This window comes from Giraffa tippelskirchi, chromosome 4, assembly GCF_054371585.1.
Source record: "Giraffa tippelskirchi isolate mGirTip1 chromosome 4, T2T-mGirTip1v1.2.pri, whole genome shotgun sequence".
Lineage (NCBI taxonomy): Eukaryota > Metazoa > Chordata > Mammalia > Artiodactyla > Giraffidae > Giraffa > Giraffa tippelskirchi.
In genome coordinates this window covers 200,600,565-200,615,529 of record NC_137278.1, presented here as the reverse complement: position 1 = coordinate 200,615,529, position 14,965 = coordinate 200,600,565, and the positions used below count along the sequence as shown (strand labels likewise).

Here is a 14,965-nt window from a genome sequence, read left to right as displayed (position 1 = left end):
AGTTTGTTATTTCCTTAACTGGAAAGTCTCCAAAGTCCTGCCATTGCCCCAAGGTCAACCTCTAAACTCGAACATGACTGACAAAGCTCATCGTATAGCTGATTCACTTGGCTGTACAGCAGAAACCAACACAACACTGTAAAGCAACTATACTCCAATGTAAAAAAAAAATAACCAAAAAAAAAAACCCACTATCACTTCCTCCACTGAAATACCCTCCCACCTTTGTTGAAAATTAATTAACTATAAATAGGTGTCCATACTTGGACTCTCTACTCATTTCCATTGATGTCTACATCTGTCCCTATGTTGATACCATACCCGATCACTGACCATGATAGTCACCGACAATGACTGTCAAGACATTCCTGGGAACACCTGAACAGGCATGAAGACTTATTATAAAACTACAGTAACTAAGTCTGGCACTGGACCAAGACAGAGAAACGAGTGGAACAGAACAGAGCCTCAAATTATTACAATGCAGTTGAAAAAGGAAGGAACTGTTGATAAATGATGCTGAGAATATCAGGAACCATATTGGAAAAGCAAAAATAAACCTTGAAGCATATGCAAAAATCAATTATAGGCAGATCATGGAGCTATATGGGAAAGGTATAATAACACTTCCAAGAAAATAACAAAAGAGTAACTTCAGGACCATGGAGTAGGGAAAGATTTCTTACACAGGAAAAGCACTAACCAGGGCTCTCCCCGGCGGTCCAGTGGTTAAGGCTTTGCTTCCAGTGCAGAGGGTGCAGGTTCAATCTCTGGTTGGGGAGCTACGATCCCACATACCTTGTGGCCAGAAAACCAAAACATAAAACAGAAATTATACTGTAACAAATTCAATAAAGAATTTAAAAATGATCCACATCAAAAAAAAATTTTTTTTTTAAAAAAGCACTAACCACATAAACACTAACTGGATTACACTAAAATTAAGAATCTTGTTCTTCAAAAGACACCGTTAGGGGCTTCCCTGGCAATCCAGAAGAGGCTTCCCTGGTGGCTCAGACGGTAAAGAATCTGCCTGCAATGCAAGAGACGTGGGTTTGATCCCTGGGTCAGGAAGATCCCCTGGAGGAGGGCATGGCAACCCACTCCAGTATTCTTGCCTGGAGAATTCCATGGACGGAGGAGCCTGACGGGCTACCGTCCATGGGGTCATGAAGATTTGGACAGGACTGAGTGACTAACACTCACTCACACTTACTGGCGGTCCAGTGGTTAAGGATCCACCTTCTGACGCAGGGGATGTGGATTCAATCCCTGGTTGGGGAACTAAGATCCCACATGCCGCAAGGTAACTAACATTACACATATTTCTGGTAGGGTCATTTAACACATTAAGGAACCCCAGAGAAAAGCAGGAATCACACACATTTAGTTTTGGATCTGCTGAGTATAAGGGGCATTCAAGTGGAAATACTGGACAACAGCTCTTTGACACAAGAGAGAGGTAAAGCTGAAGACAGCACCACGGATACCCAGCACACACATGAAAAATGAACAGGTGATGAGATCACCCAGAGAAATTCAAACACTTAATGACTGTGAGAAAAAGGTTCAACAAAGATGACTGGAAAGAGAACCCAGAGAACCAGGAAGGAAAACAGAAGTATGATCTAAAGACCCTGAAAAAAGTGCGAGTTCTACCAAAGAAGGAGAAGTTGACTGTGTCAAAGGCAGCTGTAGTAGGCAATCCTGAAAATGGCTCTGAATGACATTTACCTTTGAGTTTCTCCCTTTTTTTTTTTTTTTTTGAGTTTCTCGCTCTTGTGCAATCTTCACTTGCCTATGCTGGACCTAGGACTCCCTTCCAGTGAACAGGATACAGCAGAAGTGATACAATGTCACTTCCCAGTTCAGTTCAGTTCAGTCGCTCAGTCATGTCCGACTCTTTGCAACCCCATGAATTGCAGCACGCCAGGCCTCTCTGTCCATCACCAACTCCCGGAGTCTACCCAAACCCATGTCCATCGAGTCGGTGATGCCATCCAACCAACTCATCCTCTGTCGTCCCCTTCTCCTCCCGCCCCCAATCCTACCCAGCATTAGGGTCTTTTCCAATGAGTCAACTCTTCGCATGAGGTGGCCAAAGTATTGGAGCTTCAGCTTCAACATCAGACCTTCCAATGAACACCCAGGATTGATCTCTTTTAGGATGGATTGACTGGATCTCCTTGCAGTCCAAGGAACTCTCAAGAGTCTTCTCCAACACCACAGTTCAACAGCATCAATTCTTCGGTGCTCAGCTTTCTTCACTGTCCAACTCTCACATCCATACATGACCACTGGAAAAACCATAGCCTTGACTAGACGGACCTTTGTTGGCAAAGTAATGTCTCTGCTTTTAAACATGCTATCTAGGTTGGCCATAACCTTGCTTCCAAGGAGTAAGCGTCTTTTAATTTCATGGCTGCAGTCACCATCGGCAGTGATTCTGGAGCCCAAAAAAGTAAAGTCTGACACTGTTTCCACTGTTTCCCCATCTATTTCCCATGGAGTGATGGGACCAGATGCCATGATCTTAGTTTTCTGAATGTTGAGCTTTAAGACAACTTTTTCACTCTCCTCCTTCACCTTCATCAAGAGGCTCTTTAGTTCTTCTTCACTTTCTGCCATAAGGGTGGTGTCATCCGCATATCTGAGGTTATTGATATTTCTCCCGGCAATCTTGATTCCAGCTTGTGTTTCTTCCAGCCCAGCGTTTCTCATGATGTACTCTGCACAGAAGTTAAATAAGCAGGGTGACAATATACAGCCTTGACGTACTCCTTTCCTATTTGGAACCAGTCTGTTGTTCCATGTCCAGTTCTAACTGTTGCTTCCTGACCTGCATACAGGTTTCTCAAGAGACAGGTCAGATGGTCTGGTATTCCCATCTCTTTCAGAATTTTCCACAGTTTATTGTGATCCACACAGTCAAAGGCTTTGGCATAGTCAATAAAGCAGAAATAGATGTTTTTCTGGAACTCTCTTGCTTTTTCGATGATCCAGCGGATATTGGCAATTTGATCTCTGGTTCCTCTGCCTTTTCTAAAACCAGCTTGAACATCTGGAAGTTCACGGTTCACGTATTGCTGAAGCCTGGCTTGGAGAATTTTGAGCATTACTTTACTAGCATGTGAGATGAGTGCAACTGTGCGGTAGTTTGAGCATTCTTTGGCATTGCCTTTCTTTGGGATTGGAACGAAAACTGACCTTTTCCAGTCCTGTGGCCACTGCTGAGTTTTCCAAATTTGCTGGCATAGCGAGTGCAGCACTTTCACAGCATCACCATTGAGGATTTGAAATAGCTCAACTGGAATTCCATCACCTCCACTAGCTTTGTTCGTAGTGATGCTTTCTAAGGCCCACTTGACTTCACATTCCAGGATGTCTGGCTCTAGGTGAGTGATCACACCATCGTGATTATCTGGGTCGTGAAGATCTTTTTTGTACAGTTCTTCTGTGTATTCTTGCCACCTCTTCTTAATATCTTCTGCTTCTGTTAGGTCCATACCATTTCTGTCCTTTATCGAGCCTATCTTTGCATGAAATGTTCCTTTGGTATCTCTAATTTTCTTGAAGAGGTCTCTAGTCTTTCCCAATCTGTTGTTTTCCTCTATTTGTTTGCACTGATCGCTGAGGAAGGCTTTCTTATCTCTCCTTGCTATTCTTTGGAACTCTGCATTCAGATGAGAATATCTTTCCTTTTCTCCTTTGCTTTTCACTTCTCTTCTCTTCCCAGCTATCTGTTAAGGCCTCCTCAGACAGCCATTTTGCTTTTTTGCAAAAAAAAAAAAAAAAAGCAAAATGGCTGTCACTTCCCAGGTTAGGTTACAAAAAGGACTAGTACCTCCCTCCTCCTCAAAGACCCCTCAATCATGGAGAAACTGGTACCACGTTGCTAGAGTAATGTTACACAGAGCCCCAAATGGCAGAGAGACTGACTTCTCCATCAAACAGCCAGCAAGGACCTCAGGCCAGCCAAGAGTCACGCAACTGAGGTGGAAGCAGACCCTCCCCCAAGTGGAGCGCTGAGATGACCAGTCCTAGTCAACATCTGATTGCAGCCTCCTGAGTGACCCCGAATCAGACACATGAGACCCAGATGCCTAACTCAAAGAAATTATGAAACAGTAAATGTTTGTTGTTTTAAGTTTGGGGGTAATTTACTGCATACCAATGGACTATTAGTATGGCTGCTAAGAGGTTAAATAAAGCCAGTGCATTTAAAGAAAGACATTGGTAACCCAAGCAACACAGTTTCAGTGAAACTGTGGAGACAGAAGCCAGACAGAAATAGAAAAGAAAACTGCAGGTGAAGAAATGGAAACATAAAGCAAACGCAGACAACTCTCTCAACAGTCTGGGTGTAAAGCCAAGAGCAAAAGTCAACTTAAAGCAAGAGACAGAGCAAGTATGACTTGAAGAATCTGTTAAGGTGAGAGAGGCTTTTCTTAAAGTTTAAGTGATGATAAAAAAGGAAGCCACTCGGGTGGGGAAATACACTCTCAAGGAACTTCACTCTATTATCAAAGAACTCTCAAGGTGCTCCGTACCACTGCCTTCACAGGAAGCTGGCTCTTCCAGGATGCTCTTCCCATGCAGTCCTCCCAAGTGGAGGCTGTGAAGTCACTCACATGCCACCCCCAATACGGGGAAAGGAGGCTGGTACCCTCCTTTCTTCCACTGCCACCTCCAGACCACTATTTCTGAACCCTCATATAAAAATCCTGTGAGTCTGACTTCCATGCTACTCAGCAACACAGTCTTTTCCACCCCTGCCTCTTCACCATCAGCTAGTGATGACCTGGACATCCTCCAAGCTCAGTGAGGGCAGGCTGGCCACTGGTTCTCATGGCCACTACCTCCTGTGCCACTGCTCCTGGATCATTCCAACACTACACACACGGACGAGGTGTCCATCTAACACCAGCTCCCCTAATCCAGCATCTTCAGTGAGCAACTCTCTACTCTCTGAGGAGGGGCATTTACAGCCAGTTGTGACTTCACTTAACTGTACCATTATCCATTCAGTCATCAAATATTTAGTAAGCATCTATTATTTGCTCAGTAGAGAATATGTGACAGATAGTCCCTATTCTCATAAAATCTATGACATAATTTTTCATATTTCCCACAAAGACAACATGAAAAGATCTAGCTGAAGTCTAGACACATTACAACTACTACATTTCCTTTATCAGTCTAGGAGCCATGTCAATTCTAGGAAACTACAGCGTTATTGTCTGATGTGACCTAGTAAACCCATGCTGCAATCCACTCCCCTAGTGAGGCTTCTAAAACTACTTTTTAACTTTTAAAGATGATCAACTCTATAATACTGCCACAATTCAATATGCGATTCCTCAACCTTTAAGTGTATAACTGTGCTGCCCAGTATAGTGGCCAATAGTCACAGTAGCTATTTAAATTAATTGTAACTTAATTAACAATACAGCCTGTCAGTCACACTAGCCACATTTCAAGTGTTCAAAAGGCCCATGAGGGGACTTTCCTGGTGGTTCAGTGGTTAAGACTTCGCCCTGCAATGCAGGGTATGCAGGTTCTATTCCTGTTGGGGAAACTAAGATCCCACATGCCTCTGGGCCAAAAAACCAAAACATAAAAAACAGACGCAATGTTGTAACAAATTCAGTGAAGACTTTAAAAATGGTCCACACCAGATAATCTTTAAAAAAGAAAGGCACATGTGAATAATGGCTACTGTATTTGATGGTGAATAAGAGAACATTTCTACCATCACACAAAGTTTCGCTGAACAGTGCTGGTCTCAAGTTTTGGGTAGTCACTTCCTTCTTCCCAGAAAAAAAAAAAATTAAATGACAGGTCATTTTCCAGTCTCCCGAGCACTCTCTGAGGCTCCACAATACCCTAAGGAATTCCATTTTTCAGGATCATTGTCACGACATCATCAAAACCACCACCCCAATATTATCATCAGGGCAGCTGGATTTAGAGTACTGACTATATTCCAAGCTTTATGAGCACTATCTCATTTATTCTTCACAACAATCACATCGGATAGGACTATTATTCTCATCCTACAGATGAGAAAATTAACTGAGTTTTAGACAATAAAGTAACTCACCCAAAGTTCTATAGCTAAGAAGTGACAGCAATCCACAGTTTAAGCAAATTAATACTGTAATTATTTTGCTTTTTTTTTTAAGACAGCACACCTTTTCACAGAAAGGAGAAGTGATGCCCATACCACTCAACATTCCAGCCAGGCCGAACCATCTTCATATCACTCACCTGCCCTATGGCTTTCTTGCCTTTGGGTCCTGCACATGCTGTTTCCTCCGTGTGAATCCTGTTCATCTAGCCAAATCGTACTTATCCTTAAGAGATCTCATCTTAGATCTTCCTACAATCCTATTAGGGATCCATCCTGTAAGCTGATCTAGAATCCTGTATGTCACCTATCAAAGCAGTTAACATAGCAGACCACAAAAGCCTGTTAACTTTTCCTCTTTTCCCACTACAACGAAACTCCTTGCTGAGGTTCAATCCCTGTTCAGGGGACCAGATCCCACGTGTCACAACTAAAAGACCTGCAACCAAGTAAACAGATGCTAAAAAAATTGCTTTTAAAAAGAGAATATTAAAAGTAAACACTAAATGGCTTCACTGCCATTTAACTGGAAATAAAGTGATTCACAAACATTTTTCCCACATACTATGGAAAACAATACTTAAAAACCAAACGTCAGGGGAATGACTGCTAATGGGTTTGGGACTTCTTTTGGAGAGGATGAAAATGTTCCAACATTGATCGTGGTGATGAATGTACCAAATAAAAAACTTAACTGTACACTTTAGTGGGTGAATTGTATGGTATGTGGATTATCCCTCAATAAAGCCATTATTTAAAAAAAAAGGTCTGTGGGTAGTTAAGACTTAAATTATAAAAACAAACATTAAGCCTGTGAAAAAAATACCTAGAGGATAAAATACTTGTTATTTTTATGCAATTTTAAAATAGCTTAATGCCATATTATTGCACAAAAATTCACTGGTTAGGAAAAACAAGAAACTGAAAACAGTGTCTGCCTTCAGGAACAACTGAATGGAGAAGAGACTTATTTTTTTCCCTGTGTATTTTTATAACTTCTGATTTGATACATGTGTTTAAAAAAATAAGTGTATACATGATCAATAACAGTAATGTCATACCTCTCCTTGAAGTGAAGTGAAGGTTGCTCAGTTGTGTCCAAGTCTCTGTGACCCCATGGACTATACAGTCCATGGAACTCTCCAGGCCGGAATACTGGAGTGGGTAGCCTTGCCCTTCTCCAGGAGATCTTCCCAACCCAGGGACAGAACTTAGGTCTCCCACATCGCAGGCAGATTCTTTACCAGCTGAGCCACAAGGGAAGCCCTCTCCCTAGTACAAGTATAAACTCCCAGGCTGCATATTTTGTTCTGAAAAGAATAAAGCATGAAATATATATATTTTAAAAATATGTTATATATGATTTTATTTTTAATATAAAAATATATTATTTATTTTATCATATATAAATCATAAAATATGATTTATATATAAATATATATATGTACACATATATTTTAAATCAATCCAAGGAAGTAAAAAACTGAAAGATTCTTCCATTTGCCTCCATCTCACACTAAAAAGCATTTAGTCATCTCTCTGTTATTAGACATCAGGCAGAAGTCTTTCCTGCCCAACAGTCTGACACATCTTTAAACAATGACACAGTTCATCATCCTCTCCTCCTTGAAAACTTCCTTTCCTTCATTTCCAGTACATCATACTCTCCTGGTTTTCCTTCTATCTCAATGGCCTCTTATTAATCTTCATTTCCCCAGAAGGTATCCAGAAGGTAAGCTCTATGAAGGTGAGAATTTTTGTCAGTGTTGTTCACTACTATATTCCCAATTCCCAAAGTGTACCCAGAACCATACTCAAAAAATAACTGTTGAATGAATAAATGAATGAGCCAGCACCCCAAAGGCTCACATTTTGAAAAAGCAAGTCATAGAAATAAACGGTATTACACATAACCTTTATGCTTAATTTACTTTATTACATTGTATGTCTGAAAATCCATAATAAATACACTGCTTGTTATTTGATTAGCCAAAATACTTCATTCCCTCATCTTTCTCCATCAACGTTTTTGTCATAGTATGTGCAAAACACATTTAATAGCTCTTACACTGCTTCTAAAAGCATAAATGTAGCATAGAAAAAGAGCAGTTGTTGCTTTAAGAATCTTCGCTTTTCATTTCAGTATTAAAGTTGACCTAACAGACTGATATACTTATCTGACTTTAGTAATTTAAAAAAAGGAGGGGGAATACCCCAGTAGACGCAACAAAGATATCACAGTAATGACTAGTAAATGACACTTCTTAAAAATAAAACATACCGGTTTTCTCAGGCATAAGAAATCCTAAAGAGAAATATATCATCCTACACTTTCCCCAAATTGTATGACTGCATTCCAACAAGGAGAACCACATCCCACTGTCAGCCATGGAAATGTCATTTTAGCAAAATACACACATAGTTTCACCTTGTATCTCAGTTCACATCTGTCACCATATATACTCAATTAAGTCAAAGTATAATATAAAAGCCAAAACCAGACATGTGAATTTTAATCTTTCCAAGTGACTAATCCAGTATCAAAACCATTATATCAACTAATAATTTGACTTGTCTGAATAATTAAATCTTGTCTATAATTACAAATTGGGCCACACCTATTTTCACTTAATAGCTATTATGTCATCTGTTTCCTATAAGTTTCTTCAAGCAGAAGTATTTGCTGGAGGATAATAGTCTGCTCATTAAGTAGACATGTTAAAAAAGGCAACCACTGACACTCACCCTGTGTATTTCTCTCTTGGGTTACAGGAAAGCACTTCTCTGGCTATGTTCCCAAATAAATTGAATAAGCCTTGGGAAAGTCACTGCTTAAATTCCATTTCATGACGGTTTCTCTTCCTCCATAAATGAATTATTGAGAGTCATGCCTACTTCCATCCATTACATAATACATGTCCATCTCAGGGCCTGTTTTCCAAGCAAGAAATAGCTTAAATGATATTAACTGACAGGTAAGGCCAGGGAGTGCTGTAATCTGATGGGGAGCAGGAATCCACCAAAGGAGATTCTGATTTAATGTGCTAAGTTGTCAAACACTGCTGTGAAGAACCTTTACTCTTAGTAACATCTCCCTATGCAGTGACAGATACAAGCTCCCAAAAACATTTTAAGAGCACCTGACTTTAAGAATGTTTCTCAAAAATGAAGAGACCTACCAAAAAATTTTATTCCACTTCATTTTAAGTGTCTAATAAAGACATGCAATTGAGAAACTTCAGAAGTCTCCAATAATCAAGTATCAAACACAAAATAGCTAACTGTCAAGATTTACTAAAAACTGAGTTGCAAAAGACAGTCGTGCTTTAAAACATTTAAGTATGTTTCATGTAATTAGCACCAACAGGAATGTGCAAATTGTTCATTTCAACCATCCAAAGCAGTCAACCACAACCACCTGCAACTACTCCTAAGAAACGTGACTTCCAAAGGAACCACCTGATCCTCGGGCCTTCTCTTAAGGGGCCAGGATAAAACTTGAAGATGAGGTATACAGATCGTTTAGGCACCAAAATAAATAAATAAAAGGCTGGAAGATAACGCCTTTTAAGAACTAAGTGTAAAGGGTCCTATTACCTAATGCTGCTGCCAGAATGAAGTTGTCTAACCCAAGATCTCGGCTCCTCTTCAAGGGTGTAAAACTCCAAACCCGTCCACACTCCACAATTTCCCCAACCCTGAGCCAAAAGCTGAGGGAGTCGCTTCCCTCCTCGACCCCTACTCCGCCTAAAGGGGAAAGAAAAAAAGACCCCAAGCCCTGAGTAGAAACGTGAGACCAAGTGCAATAGCTTCTCTAATTGCCTCAAAGGCAACATCCACAGCCCATCTCCTTTCTGGAAGCCAACCCTCCATCTCCTACCTTACTACTTCACAGGAGAGACCAGAATCCTCCTTTCAACGCTGCACATCGGTACCCAAACCCCAGACCCACCCGACCGCACCCCAGCCTCCCAGGGCTCCCCGAGGCGCGCACGTCCCCACCTCGCCCGCAACATCACGCCTCTGAAGCTGGCGGCCCGCAGCCCCCGAGGGTCCCCGCCCCCCTAGCCGGTCCAGGAGCACCAGCCGGTGGGCTGGGTGGGGCCTTCCTCCCGGACGTCCCATCCCCCCGGCAGGGCGCGGAGGGGGAGGGGTCCCCGCGCCTCACCTACGGCTCCGCCCTCCCCGGGGGCGCGCTGCCCGGACCCAGCCAGGGCCGTGGGGAGGAGCGGGCGCAGGAGAGCTGAGGGCCCTGGCGCCAGCGACGGGCGGGAAGCTCCAGGCGCCGCCCGATCCCGAGCTGCCGCCACCGCGGCCGTCTCACCCTCCTCTGGGCTGCCGATGCCGCTGCCCGCTCGGGCGCCGCCGCCGCCACTACCGCCGCCGCCACAGCTCGGCCCGGGCGCCCGACGTCACCGCGCCCCGCCCCCTGCGCGAGTCCTCAGCCCCGCCCCGGGCCGACGTCAGCGCGAGCCCCGCCCCCGCCCGGCCGCGCCCGCTAGCCGTCCCGCAGCCTCCTGGGAGGGCGACTCGGCCGCGCGCGGGCCGGGGGCGCCTTCCAAGGGGCCGGTGGGCTGGGGGCTGGCGGGCACGGGCGCACACGCGCACACACTCCCCGCGCGAGGCGCTCGGCGTCTGTCTCCTCCCGCTTGCCGTAGGAGGCGGTGCGGCGCCGACCGTGGGCAACCACCACCGCCTCAGCGGACCCGTGCCGCGGAGTCGGGGCCCAGGTCTCCCAGGGCAGGTGGGTTTCCCACCCCGAGGCCCTCGGACTGTCCGCACCCCCCGGAGGACCCCGTTGGCGGCCTGTCCGCGGTTCACCTCGGCGGCCTTCCTTGTCCTCGCGGGCGGCAGGCGGCCCCGCGTCGGGCGCCCCAGTTTGTGGTGCCGAAGCGCTGGCAGGTTACCTAGTCTGAGGCGCGCACCGTTACTGTGAGGCTGTAGGTAAGCTGTCGCCACCCCAGGAGTGATGATGTGGGTTATTTGCAGCCCCGGCCAGCGAGTGTTTTGTCAGTAGCTAAACACCCTGAGAGCAGTTGAGTCACAGCAGCGTGAGTTCCCTTGTGGTCCCATCGCCACCTTCGCGCCCCTCCTCAGGGTCCTCGCTCGTCACCGCGTCCCCCTCCGCCCAGCGTCGCCGCCCTCGGGTTCCCCCGGCCCCGGTCCTGCTACACCGTCGCCCCCTTCTGTACGGTCAGGACCGCTGCCAGGAGACGGCGCGGTCCTGCCATACGAAGCGTCCTAAAGTATTTGGTTTTCTCAGACTCTTCACTCAGGAAAAGCCTACCCCACTGTGACCGTTTCTCACGGTCCTCCTCACCTGACTGCCGATCCGCTCGTCCTGTAAGCTCCCAGCTTACAGGCGTCCTCCCAGCAGTGTGAGGAGGTGGAAGGAAATCAAAGTGGACTTCATGCTATCTACCTGGTTTCCCGTCGCCCATCCTCTACTTCTGTGACCTTGGGAAGATCACAGTACTTCTGGGTCCTGCTTTTCTTAACCGTAAAGTGGGGTGTGGACGAGATGTCTCAGGTTTATCTTCAAACCCTGAAATGTGTGGGTTTGAAGAGTGGAAGATGCTAAGTTAAGCATTGTTCTGCCTACACAGGAATACTGTCCACATCACAGGCTTAGAAAATTTTTTGATTTCTCTTTTTTGTCATTCCACTGTTCTTGTTTCTTATTCCCTACTCTGCCCTACATATCTTTTTGTTTTTTCAATCTACTTCTTTTTTTTTTTTTTTAACTTTTTTGGCGACCTCACACAGCTTCGGAATCTTAGTTCCCCAACCAGGGATGGAACCCATTCCCCCTGCACTGGAAACCTGGAGTCGAAACCACCGGACCACCAGGAAAGTCCCAGGGTTTGTTTTTGTTTTTTTTAATTAAAGCTGGCTGAGTACGTCTTTAATTGCCTCCTCTTCCTAAAACCCTGTTAAAATGCTCATAAAGAAATGAAAAATGATATAAATCTGTACAGAACAGAAAATGGGAAGGGAGCCACCAAATTTATTTTTTTTCAATTTTATACTGAGAAAGTGAGTGTTGTCTGATTTAACAAAATGGAAGAAACCATAGTTTGGAATAGGTATAGGCAGTGGGTACTGCAGTTGAGGAAGGAGGCCTAGCAGCCAGAAGTGATTTAAAGAAACTGAAATTTGGAGACATCAGCACGACAGACCAAGAGTGAGAAGCAGGGATGAAAACAAGGAAACTAAATAAAGGTTTCTATGTAGAATAGCAACACCCCAGCCCTTCCCACCCCATACCTCAGATACAATAGCTAGGCATTTATCCCAGGCTAAAAGTCAAGTTCTTATAATCTCTGGGGAGCATTTAATGACTAAGAGTAAAGCGTTCTTTATTCTGGCACAATAGCCAGCTTCCTACCCACTCACCCTAGCGTGAAGTTGTGCAAGTTGACAAGACCCAAGTTCTAAAGATTCGTTATCAGCGTCCAACTATCTCATCTTAAATATGAACAGATAAACAAGGGCTGTATCAGCGTCCAACTATCTCATCTTAAATATGAACAGATAAACAAGGGCTGTTAGGTATTTAAGGGAAGTCTCCAACTTGGGGCTGACAGAGGAGAAAATGTGACCATAGAGGAAAAAGAAACTTCAGAGAACTTAAAAAAATACAGTATGCTCCCAAACTGTTATTACAGCTATGAAACAAGGATAATATACTCATATAAGTTAACACTCCAGGAACGAAAAGTAAGTCTTAAATTAGAAATAAGAAATTGCCAAAATTGTAAATTCACTTTTGTTGAAAGGTAAAGTCCATGAAGTTTTAAGGAAAATAGAAGAAATATGCAAAAAGATAGAAATTGCAAGGGAAAATATAAGAAAAAGTCAATCCAACAGGGCTAATATTACAAGAGAAAGAGAAGACAGTAAATCAAAGATGGAAAATTATCCCAAAAATAATGGAAGAAACTTTCCCAGAGCTAAAAAATGTCCAATGGTGGAGAGTAAAAACAGAAAACAACCTTGTGAAATGTTGAAACGCTGAAGATACAAGAAGGTCCTGAATTTCCCAGAAAAAAAGTGACCCGTAAAAGAGTAAGACTGTGGTTAGAATTCTTACCGGCAACAGTAGATATGAGAAGATAACAAAGACATTCAAGTTTCTGAGGGAAATACTTCTTGAGGTTGAAATTCTAGGAATTTTTTTTATTGAAAAAACAACTATTCCTAGCTGAACTATCATTAAAAGAGCAGAATGAAAAGATTTTCAGATATGCAGAGATTGAAAACGTCAAGCGCCCACATAGGCTTTTTTTCAAAGTTACTTAACGATAAGGTAGAAATGAGGTATCTGACAACACTACTGACCAGGAATCAGTGGATCTAATTCAGAAGTAAAGGGATATCCCAAGAGCTAGGCTAGGGCTTCCCTGGTGGACCAGTGGTTGAGAATCTGCCTTCCAACACGGGGGACATGAGTTCGATATCTAGTCAGGAGAACTATGATCCAACAAGCCACAGGGAAGCTGAGCCCTTGTGCCATAAATACTGAGCCTGCGACTTCTAGAGCTGGTGCTCTGCAACAAGGGAAGCCCCCTTGTGCTGCAATGAAGACCCAGCGTGGCCAAAAATTAATAAATAAATAGCTAGGCTAGATTGGGGTGGAAGGATAGGTATTCTGGGGGAGAAATCTGAAAAAGAACTGAATAATTACTAGATAGAGAGCTTAGTGCTGGTTTCTAATCTTGCTGTAGTTAAAGCATAGTTTATAAATTATACTGATGTTGACAATGTAAAGGTAAAAATATGACTGACAGTTGAAGATGTGAAACAGAGAGAGAAAAGGTAGAGGTAAAGATAAAAGCACTCCAGAGACGATGTCTGTAGTTGGCAGAATCAGAAACAGTTGCTAAAATGTACTGTTAGAAGTAGGAAAAGTGGCCAGTGGAGGAGCGAGGAATTATTAGACTTTCATTATTATGCGACCCCACAGATGGCAGCCCACCAGGCTACGCCGTCCCTGGGATTTTCCAGGCAAGAATACTGGAGTGGGTTGCCATTTCCTTCTCCAGTGCATGAAAGTGAAAAGTGAAAGTGAAGTCGCTCAGTTGTGTCCGACTCTTAGCGACCCCATGGACTACAGCCCACCAGGCTTCTCCATCCATGGGATTCTCCAGGCAAGAGTACTGGAGTGGGTTGCCATTGCCTTCTCTGTCACTTATATGAGGTACCAGGAATAGTAAAAGTCATAGTGACAGAAAGCATGAGAGTGGTTGCCATAGGTTGGGGAAAGGCAGATGGCCATTTGCAAACCAACCAAACTTGCCAACACCTTGATCTTGGATATCCAGCCTCCAGAAATGTGTAAAATACATTACTGTTATTAAAGCTGCCCAGTCTATGATGTTAGGTCAGCCCTGCCAGACTAATAACAGATTTTGGTACTGAGAAGTGGGATGCCACTGTAACAAATACCTTAAAAATGTGGAAGGGGGTTTGCTAGTGGGTGATGAATAGAGGCTTCCCAGGTGGCACTAGTGATAAAGATCCCACCTGCCATCACAGGAGACACAAAAGACTCAGGCTCGATCCCTGAGTGGGAAAGATCCCCTGGAGGAGGCCATGGCAACCCACTCCAGTATTCTTGCCTTGAGAATTCCAAAGAGTTGGACATGACTGAAGCAACTTAGCACAACACAGCACACAATGAGTAGAAGCCGAAAGGTTTTTAAGGTGCGTTTTGGGAAGAGCCTAGATTACCTTGAAGAGACACTCTTGGTAGAATTAATGCAAGTTAAAAGGTGACTGTGATGAGATCTCAGGAATGTGGAGCATGCTATCAGAAACCAGAGGAAAGGTGAC

The 14,965-nt window shown here is 43.9% G+C and overlaps 2 protein-coding genes across 36 annotated transcripts in view; one reads left to right on the top strand and one right to left on the bottom strand.

Moving 5' to 3' along the window:
• ERC1 (ELKS/RAB6-interacting/CAST family member 1) overlaps positions 1–11,326 on the bottom strand; it is a 266,710-nt gene extending 255,384 nt beyond the window's left edge. For 11 of the 32 annotated variants that reach the window (XM_081594041.1, XM_081594044.1, XM_081594058.1 and 8 more), the window contains exon 1: positions 10,299–10,537. The gene's annotated coding sequence lies outside the window, so the exon portion shown is untranslated. Of the gene's footprint in view, positions 1–703; positions 799–7,191; positions 7,441–8,875; positions 9,062–9,727; positions 9,878–10,132; positions 10,538–11,037 lie in introns of those variants that run through there. The other 21 variants (XM_081594046.1, XM_081594054.1, XM_081594063.1 and 18 more) reach the window with 9 other exon arrangements.
• RAD52 (RAD52 DNA repair protein) overlaps positions 10,782–14,965 on the top strand; it is a 67,397-nt gene continuing 63,213 nt past the window's right edge. For 2 of the 4 annotated variants that reach the window (XM_081594086.1, XM_081594082.1), the window contains exon 1: positions 10,782–10,874. The gene's annotated coding sequence lies outside the window, so the exon portion shown is untranslated. Of the gene's footprint in view, positions 11,075–14,965 lie in introns of all 4 variants that reach the window. The other 2 variants (XM_081594081.1, XM_081594077.1) reach the window with 1 other exon arrangement.